We start from the raw sequence: 17,829 nt of genomic DNA on the forward strand, positions 1-17,829 counted from the left end.
GTGCTCAAAGTTATTCATCCATATTAATATCACAGTCTACAAACTGTGAGGGGATACTGTATTCTTAAAGTAGGTTACCAAAGGCCACCCAGTGAGATCTTTGCATAAAACCAAAGAAGAAGGAGGAGGAGGAGGAGGAGGAGGAGGAGGAGGAGGAGGAGGAGGAGGAAGACCTCAAAATATATAAAGTGGAAGTTGGCATGATTTACAAAGCCTTTAAGATCAGTTTTATATTATTTAGCACAGAAAACATTTATTTCTAAATGTGGATTTCAACCAAAACATTTATTGCCTGTTTTTTGCTTTCATATCTAGTTTGACATATTATTGATAAGAGTATGATAGATGAGTGTGTACTAGCAGCACTACGGAAGCTAGGGACACAGTGATTACATTATGACTCTTTCTAATTTCATTTAACCACGCTACATGCATAATATGCTCAATTCCAGTTCCAGGTCATTTTGGCGTACACTGTTCAATAAGCTCTTTCTTTCTCGAGCAACAGCAAAAGCAACTGGCAATAGCTTTTACCATGTACTTATGAAACATCTGACGAGATCATGCATCTCAATAGGATTTTGACAAATGTGATGCAAAAAGATCGTGCTTTCCCATTTCCATAATTGTCAGTACTGCTTGTTCCCTGGAAAACTCCTTTGCTTTTCTTCCATATACAAAATTATCTAGATGTGTCTCTGTTTTTTACAACTGCCCAATTTTTCTGTGGAAGTGACAGGAAATTAAGGAACACATCCTTTTAACTGATGCAGTACCTCATATAATCTGGCAAACAGATATCTGCACTACTTTAAGTAGGGAGCCTGTGGCTCTACAAGTGTTCTTGGACCACAGATCACATCATCCCTGACCGCTGGCTGGGGCTCATGGGAGTAGGAGTCAAAGAGCACCTGAAATGCCACAGACTCCTCCATCTCTGTGCTACGGTAACTACTTAGGCTGCACAATCTCCAATACAGTTTAAAGTCTAGCTACATGCAATGCCATTGGAGTTGGACAATGTCCAAAATTAAAAGATCTATATATATATAAATGTAGGCATTGCACGCACGGATGAAACAGCCTTTCTCCATAACCACTGAACCGAATTGAAACAAATTGGGGCAGAATGTACCTTGCCCATCAGGGAGGGATCTGGCATAATTTTTTTTTAAAAAACCCCACACCTTTCACACCTAAAATAATGATTAAACACAAAAAGTGGCGCCCCTATTAGACGTCAGCATCAGAAGCTCTGAAGACTCCAGCAGCTGCGCTGCCAGATGACATCACAAAATTTCACAGCAACCAACTGAAAACAGTCCTTTTGCAGCAACAAGGCCCAGCTTTTTCAATAGGCCGCAGCATTGCCAATCAGGGAAAAACAAACAGAATACGGCCTTTCGCAATGGGGGGGGCACAGGGATGAGGCACAACAAAGGGAGGGGGGTAAACACATAGCCATGGGGGCAGGGAGGACCCTAAGTCAGCCAAAGCAGTGGGGGGTGGGTTGGGACAGGGAAAACTGAGTAGGCCGACCGCCAAAACGGCCATTCCACCCTCAAAGCCCAAGCCCAAAGCCTCTCCCGGTGGCTGCATTAATAAACGCCTGGCAGCATTAGGCAGTCGTTCATCATTTCCCCTAACACGTACTTGGGGGCACAGCGAGGGATTTTTGCTTTTTAAATTAGCGGGCGTTGTGTCACATGCGAGGCTACGGCGGCCATTTTAAGTAAGGGCAGTCGTGCCCCTTTTAACCTAGGCTTTATACTATGACTGATTGCCAGCCTCTGCATCTTTAAAAAAACAAACAACCATGCACTTTCTCTACCCAGTTTAAGTCCTCGGATATTTGCAGTGGCCAATCTCTCCCACGCCCCCCCCCCCCAATTTACAATCCCCTACCTTCCCCTCGCCACTTCCTGGGTTTTTAATAGAACCGAACAGCTCGGGTGCTTCGGAATGTGCCTTCTGTTGCTACGGGGCTGTGGGGCTTCACTATTTGACCCCCCCCGCCCGGTCGGGATTTTTAAAGTAGTTCTCTGGGTCCTGGGGTGTATCACCACCGATCCTTTTCTTTGCCCAAATGGACCTCTCCCCACCTTCCTCAACACCAAATATTCCTCAATTATACCCACAATAAAAACCATAAAAATAAAAAAGTTACAAACAACACATTAAAAAAACAAAATACATCCTACATTCCAAAAAATTACACCAAAAATAAAAATACCAAAAAACAACCCCTCACACCAAAATCATACACCTCACGCCAAAATAAAGGACAACCCCAACTAGAGAAATAAAACATTGCAAACAGCACAATTAAAAAAACCAACACCACATCCTACATTCAAAACACCTACTCCAAAATTAGAAAATCCAAATAACAAACAAAGCACAAAACACACAACAATGCTCAAATCATACAATACCCACCACAATAAATGACAAACCCAAAAATAAAATTAAACAATAGTAACTTCTGCTTCTCATATTCTTATTTTAAAAAATAATAATCTATATATATATAAATGTTCACGATGCGTGCACAGTAGCCAATGTATGGAGATACAGGGGGGAGGGGACAACACACCCCGGGGACAACAGAGGGCTCAGACAAAAGAAAATACTGGGAAATAGAACCCAGAAACTGACAGTTCCTTCTCCAATGGTGGGGGCCAATGTAGGAATATACCGGGGGGAGGGGCCAACACTCCCCAGGGACAACAGAGGGTTCAGACAAAAGGGCATGCTGGGAAACAGAACCCAGAAGCTGACAGTTCCTTCTCCAAGGGTGGGGGCCAAGGTATGGAGAGACGGGGGAGGGGCCAACACTCCCCGGAGACAACAGAGGGCTCAGACGGGGGTGGGGGAGGAGTGGGCTCGATAACTCATGCGTCAGGACAGGGTGGGGCCAGTCACAGAGATGTGCCGGAGGGGTGGGGGAGAAGGGGACTCGATAGCTCATGGGTCGGGACAGAGTGGGGCCAGTCACATGGATAGCTCATGGGTTGGGACAGGGTGGGGGCAGTCACAGGGATGATCCAGGGGGTGGGGGGAGGGGGCAGGATAAGTCATGTGTCCGGACAGAGTGGGGGGAATCACAGGAAACAACCATAGCAACGCGTGGCCGGGCCAGCTAGTGTGTAATAAAAATGTAAGTTATTTATAAGGGCCATCTTGTGCTGAATGTTGAGCCTGTGTATAAGCTTGACCAAATCGCACGTTCTCAAGATGATTTCACGGTCTATAATATGGAATACAGAAAAACAATTCTTCTCAATACTTAACCCGTGAAGGACAATAATATGTCATGTGGCTAATTCTTGTTGCTTAGGCAGAACAACCAATCAGGGCTAGAAATTATTGTGGAAACTGATAAGGTAATCAAGCATGTTCTTTTCCTAGAGTCTAATACTGCAACTGAAAAAAATTCCTTGCAAAATCAATTATCTACTTGTTGTTATATGATGTAGCACTCAGACCCCAAAACTATTTCAAGGTACACAGCATAATTTATTCCTCTTGCCCTCCCCAAAATACTGATGTGCTTCCAGATGTGGTAGCACTAGAAGCTGTCATTCAGTGCTCTTCCACTGTAAACCACATACAGGATTACAATTGATTTTCCACACTTCAAGGGTTATAGGGCTTTGTGTGTTTGTGTATGTCCTTATGTACATTCCACTATTTTCCATCCACACTAGTGGGGGAGACACAGCTGTGTGGGTATGGAAGGAGCAGTTCCCCTGACTATACTGTTTGTTTGTTTGTTTGTTTTTAAGAATCATTTTGGTCAAATTTCAAAAATTATACCAATGTAGTTTTATTTAGGCTCTCTTGTTCACTTGATTTAAATGTTTGGGGTATTTTTGGTGTGTTTTTTAAAGTCTGGATCCAACTAATTATGCTTGTCCACTCTCTTACATAAACTTACTTGAAATTTATTTAATGACGCTGGGAGAAGATATTTTATCCGGAGACACCTAATATTATCCTCTATTTAAAAATATTTATAAACCGCCTTCCCACGGTAGAAAAAAACCAATGCAGCATCAAAATAACCAACAAGTATGAAACAGCCTTCAAGCTGACATGCAAAATAAAACAATTTGCCAAAAATAAAAACAAGAGGTGCCAAGCATTTTCCTTCAAGGAGCCTTTTCCATAGACAGAGTGTCACCACTGAGAAGCCCCTGTCCTGATAACTACCTACCTATGTTCCATAAATGGAAAGGTCCAGAGCAGAGCCTCATAGCAAGCCTTCAAAATCTTTCAGAAACCTCAGCTCAGTGGTTCCCAAACTTCTCCCTCCCCACACACACAAACCACTTGAAAATCACTTAAGGTCTTAGTGGACCACTTATTAATATTTTTCTGCCTGATGTGGCCATTGTGCAGTATATGATTTTGGATAATATTATGTTGCGCTCATTCATTCTCTTCCCAGCCAACTGCTGGTAGAAGCTTACATCAAAGGATTCCTAGTTTTAATTATTAGAGCAGAACTGTTGAAGGATGATAATGATAATAATAATTCATTATTTATACCGCGCCCATCTGGCCGGGTTCCCCCAGCCACTCTGGGCGGCCTCCAACAAAACATTAAAATACAGTACAGAAATCCATCAAACATTAAAAGCTTCCCTAAACAGGGCTGCCTTGAGATGCCTTCTAAAGGTCTGGTAATTGTTATTCTCTTTGACCTCTGGTGGGAGGGCATTCCACAGGGTGGGTGCCACTACCGAGAAGGCCCTCTGCCTGGTTCCCTGTAACTTGGCTTCTCGTAGCGAGGGAACCGCCAGAAGGCCCTCGGCGCTGGACCTCAGTGTCCGGGCAGAACGATGGGGGAGGAGACGCTCCTTCAGGTATGCTGGACCGAGGCCATTTAGGGCTTTAAAGGTCAGCACCAACACTTTGAATTGTGCTCGGAAACATACTGGGAGCCAATGTAGGTCTTTCAGGACAGGTGTTATGTGGTCTCGGCGGCCGCTCCTAGTCACCAGTCTAGCTGCCGCATTCTGGATTAATTGCAGTTTCCGGGTCACCTTCAAAGGTAGCCTCATGTAAAGCGCATTGTAGTAGTCCAAGCGAGAGATAACTAGAGCATGCGCCACTCTGGCGAGACAGTCCGCGGGCAGGTAGGGTCTCAGCCTGCGTACCAGATGGAGCTGATAAACAGCTGCCCTGGACACAGAATTGACCTGCGCCTCCATGGACAGCTGTGAGTCCAAAATGACTCCCAGGCTGCGCACCTGGTCCAGGATGGTTTTTGAATACAGAAACAAAATGAAGCAGAGGAACATGAAAAGCATTGAAAAAGTACTGTAGTCAGGTTTTTATTCATAGTACTACCTGGCCCGGCCACGCATTGCTGTGGTTCTTTCCTGTGATTCCCCCCACTTTGTCCGGACACATGACTTATCCTGCCCCCTCCTCCCCCACCCCCTGGTTCATCCCTGTGACTGCCCCCACCCTGTCCCGACCCATGAGCTATCGAGCGCTCTTCCCCCCCACCCCGACGGCACGTTCTGTTCTGCCCCAATTTGTTTCAATTCAGTCCAGCGGTTATGGAGAAAGGCTGTTTCATCCGCGTGCGCAATGCCTAAATTTATATATAGAGAGATTAAAAGGGCAGTATTTTCTAGTTGGTAATACAGTAGTACGTTTTGCATGCAGACTATAAAAAAAACTGTTCAAATACTTTAAGACATATGATTGGATAAAAATCAGTTCCCTATCTTCCTTTATGGCGTACCATGATGACTATATGAAGATGAAACAGTAACATTTCAATAGAAGGAATGCATTAAATACTCAAGTTTTTGGCAAAAGGTTAGCAATCATACCACATGGTAAACAGATGGCATAAAACCTACACTATTTTGGAAAAGCAACAACATTCCTGTGCCAGATTCTTATACAGTCATACCTCGGTTTAAGTACGCTTCGATTTGAGTACTTTCAGTTTAAGTACTCCACAGACCTGTCTGGAACGGATTAATCCACTTTCCATTACTTTCAATGGGAAAGTTCGCTTCAGGTTAAGTACGCTTCAGGTTAAGTACGGACTTCCAGAACCAATTACACTCATACTTCAGGTTAAGTACACTTCAGTTTAAGTACTCCGCGGAGTAATCCACTTTCTATTACTTTCAATGGGAAAGTTCGCTTCAGGTTAAGTACAGATTTTCGGAACCAATTGTGTACTTAAACCGAGGTACCACTGTAAATACTACTGAGATTATGTTGTTTCTACGAAGTCAACAGTAACCTGCATTCTCTCCCCTCCCCTTTAACTACATTTTTGGTTACAATGTTTTTTGTTTGTTAAGGATCAGTTGTGCATTGGCTGTTTGCATGTTGCTTTTTACAAGGATACCATCTAGTAATCTATGGCTAGCTTTATGCATGATGCCAGAGTCTTTGCTGATACAATTAATTGTATTGACCCTGAGTTCATTACCCAATGGTGCATGTTTAAATTAGCAAAACTTGTTTAGCTTTTTAGTGCCTGTTCATTCTGCAGAATCTCTTTTAAGTTAGTGATCTGAAGCCACTGCAAAGTTCAGCTGCTTGCTGTTTAAATTACAATGTTTGAGATTGCAGCAATCATCTTCCATACTTTGAGAAACACTGTTCTTGCTGTACATATTCCCTTTGTACAAGACTCTCAGCTGAAACATAATTTCTGATCAGGAGGGCTTATGGCTCAAGCCCCATCATATCTGATTCCAGTGGCATTGGCCCTCTAATATCTGGAGATGACCGGATGCTTCAGTTGAGATTCCTGTATTGCAGGGGGTTGGACTAAATGACCCTCAGGGTCCCTTCCAACTCTACAATTCTATGATTCTATGAGTCTGACAGTATTTACGATAGAAGATCTTGTTCAAAACAGTAATGCCACACAGACACACCCTTATAATAAAAAGTGCTTTTCTGGTCATACCTTACTGAAAGACTAGGCAGAAGAGAATTTCAAACCGCCTAGCAGTTCTTCAAAATGGGGGTATTTAGAAATGGCTATTTGTAAATGCCTAAGTGCTTATTTAAAATGTCATTGAGATTTATTCCCCAATGAGGTTATGCTGCTTGGGAGGGCACCAGATTGGTGAAGGGCTGCATTAGATGAATAACACGCCCTTCACTGTGTATAGCATCACATCTGCTCTATTTAAGCAGAACAGAAAGCTGTTCTGAAAACAAAACAAAACTCAGTTAACCCAAGGCTTGATATTATAAAAGATATTACAGCAAAATACATCTACCTACTCTAAAAACTGCAGGCCCAGAAGCAATGGGAAAGATTCAGCTGATCTCACAAGTCCAAAGCAAATAAATAAATAAAAAATAATTATTAATTACAGGTACTGTAGAAGGAAACGTCATTAGCCTCAGGATATAGAGGTCTGACACGGAATAGCTATTTAAGAGAAGGGTTTTCTCCCCCTTCCCCCTCCAAGTTAACAAGCCATACAAAGGGCACATTATAGAAATCCTGTTCTAACAGCTTATGGATGCCTGTGTTTACAGATTCGCAGGCAGAACAAGCTGCAGGTTCAAGGGTGCCTATGGCAAAATGCCCTGCTGGGGTCCCTCCATCACACTCCTCTCCCTGCCTTACTTAAACAGTGGGCACCAAACCTTCCAATCAGCACTGGTGACTCCCAATGGAAATTCCACAATGTTCCTGATGTAGCAGAGCAACACCACATCAGGGACATGTGGGGAATTCGAATGGTGGCTCTTGACTCAGCTGCAAAGCACAGGAAGGGGTACCGTACTTGTTCGTAGCGATCACAGCACCATTTCTGGAAGTGTAAACTAAGGGCTTCTTTCAGTGCAAAGCCTGTATCAAGATTACATTATTATAAGTTGATATTAATAAACAAATGCATTGTAGCTTGCCAGCCACAGTCATTTTGTGTTGATGACGCGTGCTGGTCAGTTCTGCTTGCTCAGTGCAATGAAAGAACCAGTGCTGCGTTGAAATGCCTATGAATGCTAGTAGCTAGGAATCACAAGTGATGTTTGCAGGACTTCCCATCTGGTTGGTCACTATGAGAGCAGGAAGCTGTATCAGATGGGCAATTGGCCTGATCCAGCAGAGCCCTTCTTATGTTTTTCTAAAACCTGTTGTCTAATTTTTTTAGTGTCTGCCCCTGCCCTGCCCTGTGAAAGGAGCTTTCATTTTTCTGCCTCATTTCCAGGGCACTTTCGAATTTGATTAGAATTTCAGTGCGCTGGGAACCTTGAGATTAACTTATTGTTGAAATGTGGCTGGGGGAAGTGTGTACATTTTAAAAAAAATCCAGTACCCATTTCTTCAGCACTCTGCAGCCTCCCTGGATGTCCACAGTTCATGATCTGAAAAAAAGCCCTACAGGAGAAATGACCCTATGATGGTTTTCCCTGGGCATTAATGGGAGTTCCGGCTGCAGAGTGCGGACCACTAATGAGGTGATTTGTCAAATGAAAGAAAGTTCCCTCACAAACACCCCTCAGCCAACTTAAAAATAAGGTATGGATAAAAAAAAATCCCTCCAACACCTGCACCCCACCCTTGAGAATTTATTTTTTTCTCTCTTTTGAAATTTTTTGAATGCAATTTCTTTTCTGATTAATTTGTGGGGAACGGTTGTTAAAACATGGAGAATTTTTCAGCACAGCATTGCAAGGAACCAAAATATCCGAAACATTTCCTCAAGTAAGGGACTGTGTCTATAATATCTATTTTAGAATTCCTAGAGCTGTGGCTTTCAATCTTTCCATGTCAGGGAGCTTTTTCCTCATCCAATCATCTGTCAACAAACCCTTGTACAGGGCAAAAGAGTCTGAAACACATTCTGCAATGGCACAAAGTGGCACTGATCAGGCCTGTTGGGCACAATCAATGCTCTGTGCCCATCACCCACCCAATATCCCCCTGCAGGCCTGTTATGGAGGAACTTGGGTAGCAGTGGGCAAGCTCTCTTTCAGGGAGGTTCGTCTACCATTGCTAATCTTATCACTGAGGAAAGCCTCTGAAAAACTGCAAGGTTCCCTGAAAAATAGTGGCCACGCTATAGTATTTTACGGTAGATTTGAAATTAGTAGACATTGTGGCATTAACATGACATCATTCTTCTACATTCAGTTGTTACTGATTTCTCCATATGGGAATTTTCTTTTTATTATTTCCAGCTTCTCGGTCATTCTTAAAGCCTATTAGGAGGCCACAGATGGTATCTTCATGGGGTGGGGGTGGAGAGAAGAGCCCTCATCAGAAGACTGGGTTCCTGGAAGCAATAGCTGTGTTTTGTTTTGCAAACACAATACACTGTACTAGTTTCAACCTCTGAAACTTCACACCTCTGCAATTTTTTTTTTACTCAAAATAATTCTGTGAATGAAGCTGAGAGGTGTTGATTGCCCTGTGGTCAGCCAGTCAGCTTTTGTGGTTGTATAGGGAATTGAACCCAGATATTTATACTCCAAGTCCAGCTTTCTAACCACAACACCACACTGGTTCAAGCTCCAGCAAGACCACCCATTTCACCTCATTCTATACCAATCCTCACAAGGGCAGGGGAATTGATATAAAGAGGCATTTTCACTGGCTTACACTCCTCAAGGAGGGTAATGTATCGCATCAATCTTTGATTTGTTCTACCTTTTTCATTTTCTGAGTGAAATTTTTTTAACTTGATCTCAGCATTTCAGAGATGGAAATCTTAAAAATCCAGGTGCATTTAAATAAGAGATCATGAACAAGTTTTGCATTTGCACAGTAAATTATGAAACAGCATAGCTTATTATAAAAAGTAATTCTAATTATCTAATACATCAATTACTGATTCCCCCGACCCTCCAAAAAATATTTTCTAGTTAAGGAAGGGAGTAGGTTTTTGACCTGAAATCCTCCCCCCAATGTACTAAGCATCACAGCTTAATTAACAATCAAAAGTAACTTTAAAAAATAAATACTGGGAGCATTGACTCAGTTCCTTTGAATGAGGGTTTATTCATATCAACATCTGATAACAATGTTAACAAATATCTGGAAGATGTGTTAAAAGCACTACATTCTTGTAACCGGCTGTGCTGAAAGAATATGTGTGTCTGCTATTGATTTTTACACAGATCTAGGCAAATTATTGTGACATACAAATGCAATTAGCAAGAAGCCTAAAGTCAATAGCTCTAAATCATCAGGGATAATGGATTATAGTAGTCTGAAGGCGCTAACCAAAAATGTAGCACTCTACTACCACAAACAGCTTCTGGGGTGCTGGTTATATTAAGCTAGTCAGAAAGAAAAGCTCAGCTGGGAAGCCTTAAAAAAACTCCTTGGCCAAACATTGCTATTATGATCATCAGGTCCCAGGGCAAGTTACATCAATTTAAAAATTTGTAGTAAAAACAGTTGAAAACCAATTCCAGTCACAGTCTTGAAAACACACACCTCTGGTATCAAAAGCCAAGGTAAACAGGTATGTATTCAGCATTTGGCAAAAGCTGTACAGTTGTACCTCGGCTCCCAAACGCCTTGGGAGTTGAACGTTCTGGTTTCCGAATGATCAAAAACCGGAAGTGAGTGTTCCGGTTTTTGAATGTTCTTTTGGAAGCTGAACGTCTGGCGGTGCTTCCATGGTTTCTGATTGGCTGCAGGAAGGTCCTGCAGCCAATCAGAAGCTGCGCCTTGGAAGTCGAACATTTTGGAAGTCGAACATTTTGGAAGTCGAATGGACTTCCGGAATGGATTTTGTTCAGCTTCCAAGGTACGACTGTATATGGAAGGTGCCAGATGCACCTCTATGAGGAGGGAATTTCAACAATTTATGATCTGCCACATAAAATGCTCTCTCCTGAGCCACCATCACTCCATACCTCAGAGGACAGTGAAACTACCAAAAGGGCCTCCTCTTAACACCTGAGAGGGTCTGTAGCTACAAAGGGCAGGGGTCTCTCAGATATTTGGAGCCTAGGTTGTTTAGGGCTTTAAATACTAGCAAGAGCCTGGAAATGAACTGGCTAGCAATGCAGCTGTTTAGAACTGGGCTTATATGAGTTCTAAAGGAAACCTCAGTCAGTAATCTGGCTGTTGCATTTTGGACCAGCGGAAGTTTCAAAGTTGTCTTTAAGGGCAGCACCACATGGAACACATTGCAATAATTCAATCTGGAAATTACCAGAGCATGGAGTACCATGGCCAAATCATATCTGTCCAAAAAGCTGGAACTCTTTGGGTAATAATAAACAACTAAGTTGTAGGACCCCATGGACAGCATGAATTTCAAATAAAGTATGTTAAGAGTGTTGGTGCAGTTTGACTGCTACGTTGGAAGTCAGGTGAAAAAACTACACAATGAAGTCTTTGTGTATACCTATGTATGTACACAGGTATCTATCAAAGAAGTATGACTTCACAAGACTACCCATCCCATACTTCAAACCCTGATTTGCTATTCTGAGGAGGGTTTGTTGCTATTTTAAAAAAGCTTGGGAGGCAAATTTGACATGAGGCAATGTTTGCCACTAGTCAAATATATCTATTTCAATGGATAGTTGCTCCGATCAACTTATTTTTAAATTCTGTAGGCTTTATGATGTTTTGATATTTTGGGACATTTTATTGTACTGTTTCTATTTCAAGTGTATAAAATTTATTGTTTACATTATAGTGTTTAATTTTGGTGTTGGGTTTTTGCAAAATGCTTTGTGATTTTTTTTTCTTTATGAAAAGCAGTACACAAGTTACTGAATGAATGAATGTGAGAAGCTCAGATCCATTCAGGAGGGCATCTTAACTCAATTTCCCAACAGTTGGCAATGTCATGGAGAGAAGTTGCAGTATCCTCTCCCCCCCCCCCATGTAATCCAAGGCTTTTAAAATTAATTTTGTGGTGTGCCACAGAATGGCTCTGCAGTAGATTGCACGCTGCCAAACTAATATGAACAGTGGATCTTAGAGATCCCCAAGACCTATTGCAGGAGGAGCTTTACAGTCCTGGGCCAGATAAACCATTACAGCAGCATATCTAAAACACAGTCTTCCAAGTTCATTTGAATGATTCAGGTCTACTGCAAAACAGATGAGAAATGGGTTGCACCCTTTGGCACATTAAAATAAATGTGCAGCATTGAGAAGTATAATCACTGAACTGGGCTGCCAAGGGTATTTTGTAAGCATGAAAAATCTTTCACCTTTCCGTACAAGATGGCACATACCATCACAAGTGGGCAGACTTGTATCGGAGAAGGGGAACCACCAAATCCACTGGGCCTAAACAAATTAGGAGTTTAAAGGTCATCACCAGCACTTTCGAGGGAGAAAAATATGTCTTTTTCACATTTTCACCCCAGGCAATGTTTTGCACATACATGTGTAGTAGATGGTTCAATTCATACCAAGAGGGATGGCAGAACAAATGAAGATTCCAGCATTCTTTTAGAATGAATACATATTGATTTGGGATACTACGGTAGTTTTGAAATCATACTTGGCAATGTATTCCATGCTTGGGCTGCTCGTGCACAGCAATGATGGGGGCAAATAGGAACAGAATTCTTCCTTAAGCTTCTCCTGGGGTTCTTGGTCCAGCCCTCCTTCTCATCCATGCTGCTAGTGGGATAGGCCAGCAGGCTCCACCACAGACTAGGTGCATTGATTAGAGCTGTATGCACAAGGGCAATGGTGGGAAACCTAGAGGCCTCTCAATTTGGCCTGTGAGGCTATCTTGACTAAGCCACACCCACCTGACACACACTTCATGTCATATACGATATCAGGTGAGATTGTGGGCACTGCCAATCTGAGCTTCCATGGGGCTCCACAAGACTTGATGACCATAAGGACTTACAAGGGCCTTGTGCTCCGCGCTTGACAGCACTCGACAAACATGGCTGGCACCTTATGGAGTGTACCCATGTGGTTTCATTTCAAACCATGCAGGGGAAAACAGGACACCTGATGTCATTGTGACATCAGGTGATTGACAAGTAGACAGTCCCCCCCCCACTGTCAAACTTAGTCACCAAAAAAGTCCTTCTGAGTGTTGCAGCCTAAGTATCTGTATCTACAAAAATAGCTAACAATGGGAGTACTGTATCACTCTACAAGGCTACTCACCTCAAACTCGGCATTGCTATTTTGTGGGTGGATTATCATTGTTTTTAAAAAGCTTGGGTGTGGTAAATTTGACATGCAGATGAGTAGAAGAGGGATGCAAATTTGGCAAGAAGAAGAGTGGGAGAGGGAAGTGCTCAACTTCATCCTGGTCCACACATTTTCCACTTCAAATCCCTCCCCATCCCCTAAGCTTCATATTTTTATTTTTGTATCATATTGCATTTTAAATAAGTATTTGTTTTAACGATCGTGCTTTTTAGCTATGTATGTCTGTTTTAGCAGGTCTGTTGCTATATACTAAATGATAGATTGACTTCTTCGTTTCAATTTATTCTCCAAATCCCAGTAGCTGCTTTCCTTTTCTTACAAAAATGCACTGGGGCTCTAATAAGTGCATTTATTCATAACATGTAATTAGCACCTGTCCTCCTCTACTTTCTGATGTGTCATTTTTGACACTCTAGAATGATTTTAGGATGCTTTGTTCTGTGAGGCACCTCAGTCTGTCTCTCCACCTTCAACTCTAACCACAGAAGGATGCCACTTCATCCCCAGTGTTTATATGTCTTTTGGCAAAATCAATAAAGTATAAATGAGCCGGAGATAATCTCAACATACAGCAAGAGGCAAAACCAGGATCGCAGTTGCACATGATTCTTCCATCAATGCTCTTTTCACTAGACTGTCTACAAAGTCCCTTTCCTTATGCTGACTTGCATCATAGCAAGCAAGTACTTTGAACTTGGTTAGACTGGAAAGAGAGGAAAGCAGATAGACAGATATTGATATCTATCTACTATATATATATATAAAAACCTCACCAAGTTTTTCCCCCTTCAACAAGTTATTTGCCTGTGTTGCTATATTACACTCAGGGACATGCCATGCAAATAGTGCCATTCAAAGCAGGGCTGGTCTGCTGCCTGTTTCCCAGTGTGGCTACCGTAGCACCTTGAGTGTTAATAGACTGCTGGAGAGACTGTAAACATTAATCATGTGCTTTCCGCTCACTAGCCCACCTAGGGAAGACAAACTGCAGCTACCCTCTTCGGGTCCCGCGCTCGGCGAGGCTAGAGCTACAGTGGCAATGAGGGGAGCCCCTTGTGCAGTTGTACTTGGTGATCCAGAAAGCCACATCATGCATTAGGAAATGCGGCTAATAAGAGCTGCAGGAGAAAACCGGCGTGATGCAGGAAGGACAGGCGATGGCAGATGTTTGCAATGGGGAAAAGGAAAGGTGCTGACCGTACGGATTTCATCTCTTCCCTGGAGCTGAATGTTGATTTTTGGGGAGGGGAGCAAAGTCTGCTTCCTTCCCTCCAGAGGATTATCCATATCTTGGCAAGAGGCGACACTGCAGGGAACTTGGTAAGAGAGAGTTACCCCCACAGAGAGATAAATAAAGCGTAGTTATTTACCTTGTGAGAAGTGCAGCCCGCTCCTGGGCTCAGCTATTGCCGCAGGTGCAGAGGAAAAGAGAGGATGCCCAGTCCTGCTTGTGGGGCTGCGGCTGCCTTCTGCTAAAGTCACATCCCCCGCCCGCCCTTGGTCCCCAGGCAGTCGCTGCTGCTGCTGCTGCTGCCTCACATTTAACTCCCCCTTCCCCCTTAAGACGCGCTCGCCTTCCAGACCCATTCACAACCAAAGAGGCTGTGCGTGTGTGCGGCAGCTTCAACGAGGGGGAAAACTGACAGGGCCGCTGACCAATCTGAAGGCGGAGCAGTCGGCCGGCTTGACTAAGAGGCCAATGGCTCTGCCGCAGACGACGCCAGACGAACCAATGGTGGGCGGGCGCAGGGGGTGACAGACCCCAGGATAGGGACACAGGCGCCCATAGCAGACTCCAGGAGACGTTTCTGTGTGAGGGCCTGTTCAGGAGCCGGTCACCACCCTGGCACCACGCCTTCTTGAAAGGTGTCCTAGAGCACCGCATCTTCCTGCTAAACACTAACTCACACAATAAACATTTTGAGAGCTTTTTGGTTTTGGAACTGGGTTAGTGAAGAAGGACAAAATCCTCTCTAAAGGGTGATCTTTTCGTATTTATTTTATTGAACAGTCCACAGGATTGACACCTCCCCCTCAACGAGTATCAACACAAAAATACATTTGGTGGCTGTGCTTTGCCCCATAATTATTTATGTGGTATATAATGTGTTAGCTGTGCTAGAAAAAGTAACAAACGGGTCCCTCCCAAAGTAGCTGAGCGACCTATAGCTTACTTTTTTAAAAAGTACCTTCCATGGTAAATGTGCAGCACTAACGACAATTCTCAGACCGCATTACTTCTACATAAATTGTTCTTGACATTCATAATCACCTAAAAATAAAATAAAGCAATGTATACATTGCTGCCTTTTTGCTCACTGGCTTATCGTTCTTACTAATTCTCACAACAGTTTTTTGAAAGCACATAATTAATATTCCCATTTTACAGGGGGAAGCTGAGGCAGAGAGAAAGTGCCATGTCCAAAGCCTCCCCTTCAAGAACAACAACTTAAACTAAAGACCACAGTGAAGAAAACCATAGTTAATTCCAGGTGTTGAATGGAGTTGTGGTTGCCACTAGTTCTGGAATGTGGTAGAATCATAGAATCATAGAGTTGGAAGAGACCACAAGGGCCATCCAGTCCAACCCCCTGCCAAGCAGGAAACACCATCAAAGCATTCTTGACATATGCCTGTCAAGCCTCTGCTTAAAGACCTCCAAAGAAGGAGACTCCACCACACTCCTTGGTAGCAAATTCCACTGCCGAACAGCTCTTACCGTCAGGAAGTTCTTCCTAATATTTAGGTGGAATTTTCTTTCTTGTAGTTTGAATCCATTGCTCCGTGTCTGCTTCTCTGGAGCAGCAGAAAACAACCTTTCTCCCTCCTCTATATGACATCCTTTTATATATTTGAACATGGCTATCATATCACCCAGGCATCCCCAAACTTCAGACCTCCAGATGTTTTGGACTACAATTCCCATCTTCCCCGACCACTGGTCCTGTTAGCTAGGGATCATGGGAGTTGTAGGCCAAAACATCTGGAGGGCCGCAGTTTGGGGATGCCTGATATCACCCCTTAACCTTCTCTTCTCCAGGCTAAACATACCCAGCTCCCTAAGCCAATCCTCATAAGGCATCGTTTCCAGGCCTTTGACCCGGCTTTTGGTAGCTTCAAATAGTTTGCAATTCAGCAGGGATACTGTTCAGCAGGGATACTGTTCAAGGGTAAATACAATCATTATTGTTATCTGCCCTGGAAATACTAATGTTCGGGATACATATTTGCAAAATAAATAACATAGATGTTTGGATTGTGGCCATAGCCTCAAAGGCAGGCTTAAAATATTGCTGCTGAATATCGTAAGCCCTTACGTTCAAGAGGGGTCTTGTAGTTTATTATTTTCCAAAGGAAGTAAACCACATACATTTATTCCCATAAAGAGAAGGAAAGGCAATGTGCAAAGTAACCACTATGAAATGATTATGTCAATCAGAAATGTAGGGCACATGGAGAGCAAAACCTAATCTCTGAGAGGTTTCCCCTTTATCTGCACTCAGCTACATAATCAGCTTTTCATCTCAACATAGGATAAATGCAACCTGCCTGCTGCTTCATTTACCCTATATAGAGCGAGCTGTGGTAGAATTGTATGAATCAAATAGCCACAGAGTTTGAATGAAATTGCCTTAAATTCCCCCAAAAGTTGTTTCAGACTTCCAAAGCTGTACAACATGCAAAATGGTCAAGTCTTTAATTGCATTTCACACATGAGGAAGGTTACTTCCTCACAGTTCAGTCCTATATATATTTACTCAGAAGTAAGTCTCAGTGACTGCTTACTCCCGATAAAGTGTGTGAATAGAACTGCAGCCCAAGTGAAGCATTTTTTGCTCCTACAAACAAGATAGTCAATTGCCTAGAACTACAAGACAATGGTATGTAATTCAAGGATAGCAGCAGAATTGATGAAGAGCAATTCTATGAATAATCCAGTTCAGTGCACTTAAAATAAATCAGTACAACAGTTTAATTGAATAGAACAAGGAGTCTTCTTTATGAAAATTAATTCACTGTTTTGCATGGAACACCATCTTTTGTAGAAATATTAAATTGTCTGTACAATAAGTAACAAAGCTCAGGCTATGTGCCTGATTTTTTTAAAATGTAATTAACACAAGGTTCTTATTTTCCACAGCAAACATCCCCAACCTCACTTAAAACTGCATTATGGGAGAGTAGCAGAGAGAAGAGTCAGAACAAGGAATAACATTCAGAAAGTAGTTCTGCTTAAAGTCTACCACAATAAGTTACTCTGTGTAAGAAAACGTGATAGAGGGAGTGCACATCACTAAATTTAATAATCAGAGAGGTTTATAAAAGGTAGCTGCATTTTCTTCTAGTTTTACAAAATATTTTCTCCTCATAGAACTAAAAATGCTGTACAGTGGTACCTCTACTTATGAATTTAATGCGTTCCGAATGCACATTTGTAAGTCGAACAAAATTGTAAGTCGAATCCCATAGGAATGCATTGGGAGAAAAAATTCGTAAGTAGAAGCAACGCTATCTAAAAATTCGTAAGTAGAAAAAATCCTATCTAAACCGCATCCAAGATGGCGGACGGAGCTCCATTCGTAAGTAGAAACATTCGTAAGTAGAGTTATTCGTAAGTAGAGGTACCACTGTACTCAGTAACACTAGTGTAATTTCTTCCAGAA

At 42.6% G+C, this 17,829-nt stretch overlaps 1 protein-coding gene across 2 annotated transcripts in view; it reads right to left on the minus strand.

The window, feature by feature from the left end:
* The window catches only part of FMN1 (formin 1), a 178,424-nt gene extending 163,783 nt beyond the window's left edge, over positions 1 to 14,641 (minus strand). For both annotated transcript variants that reach the window (XM_035110687.2, XM_035110681.2), the window contains exon 1: positions 14,536 to 14,641. The gene's annotated coding sequence lies outside the window, so the exon portion shown is untranslated. The remainder of the gene's footprint in view (positions 1 to 14,535) is intronic.
* Positions 14,642 to 17,829: the final 3,188 nt, after the last annotated feature.

Source organism: Zootoca vivipara, chromosome 1 (genome assembly GCF_963506605.1).
Source record: "Zootoca vivipara chromosome 1, rZooViv1.1, whole genome shotgun sequence".
Classification (NCBI taxonomy): domain Eukaryota; kingdom Metazoa; phylum Chordata; class Lepidosauria; order Squamata; family Lacertidae; genus Zootoca; species Zootoca vivipara.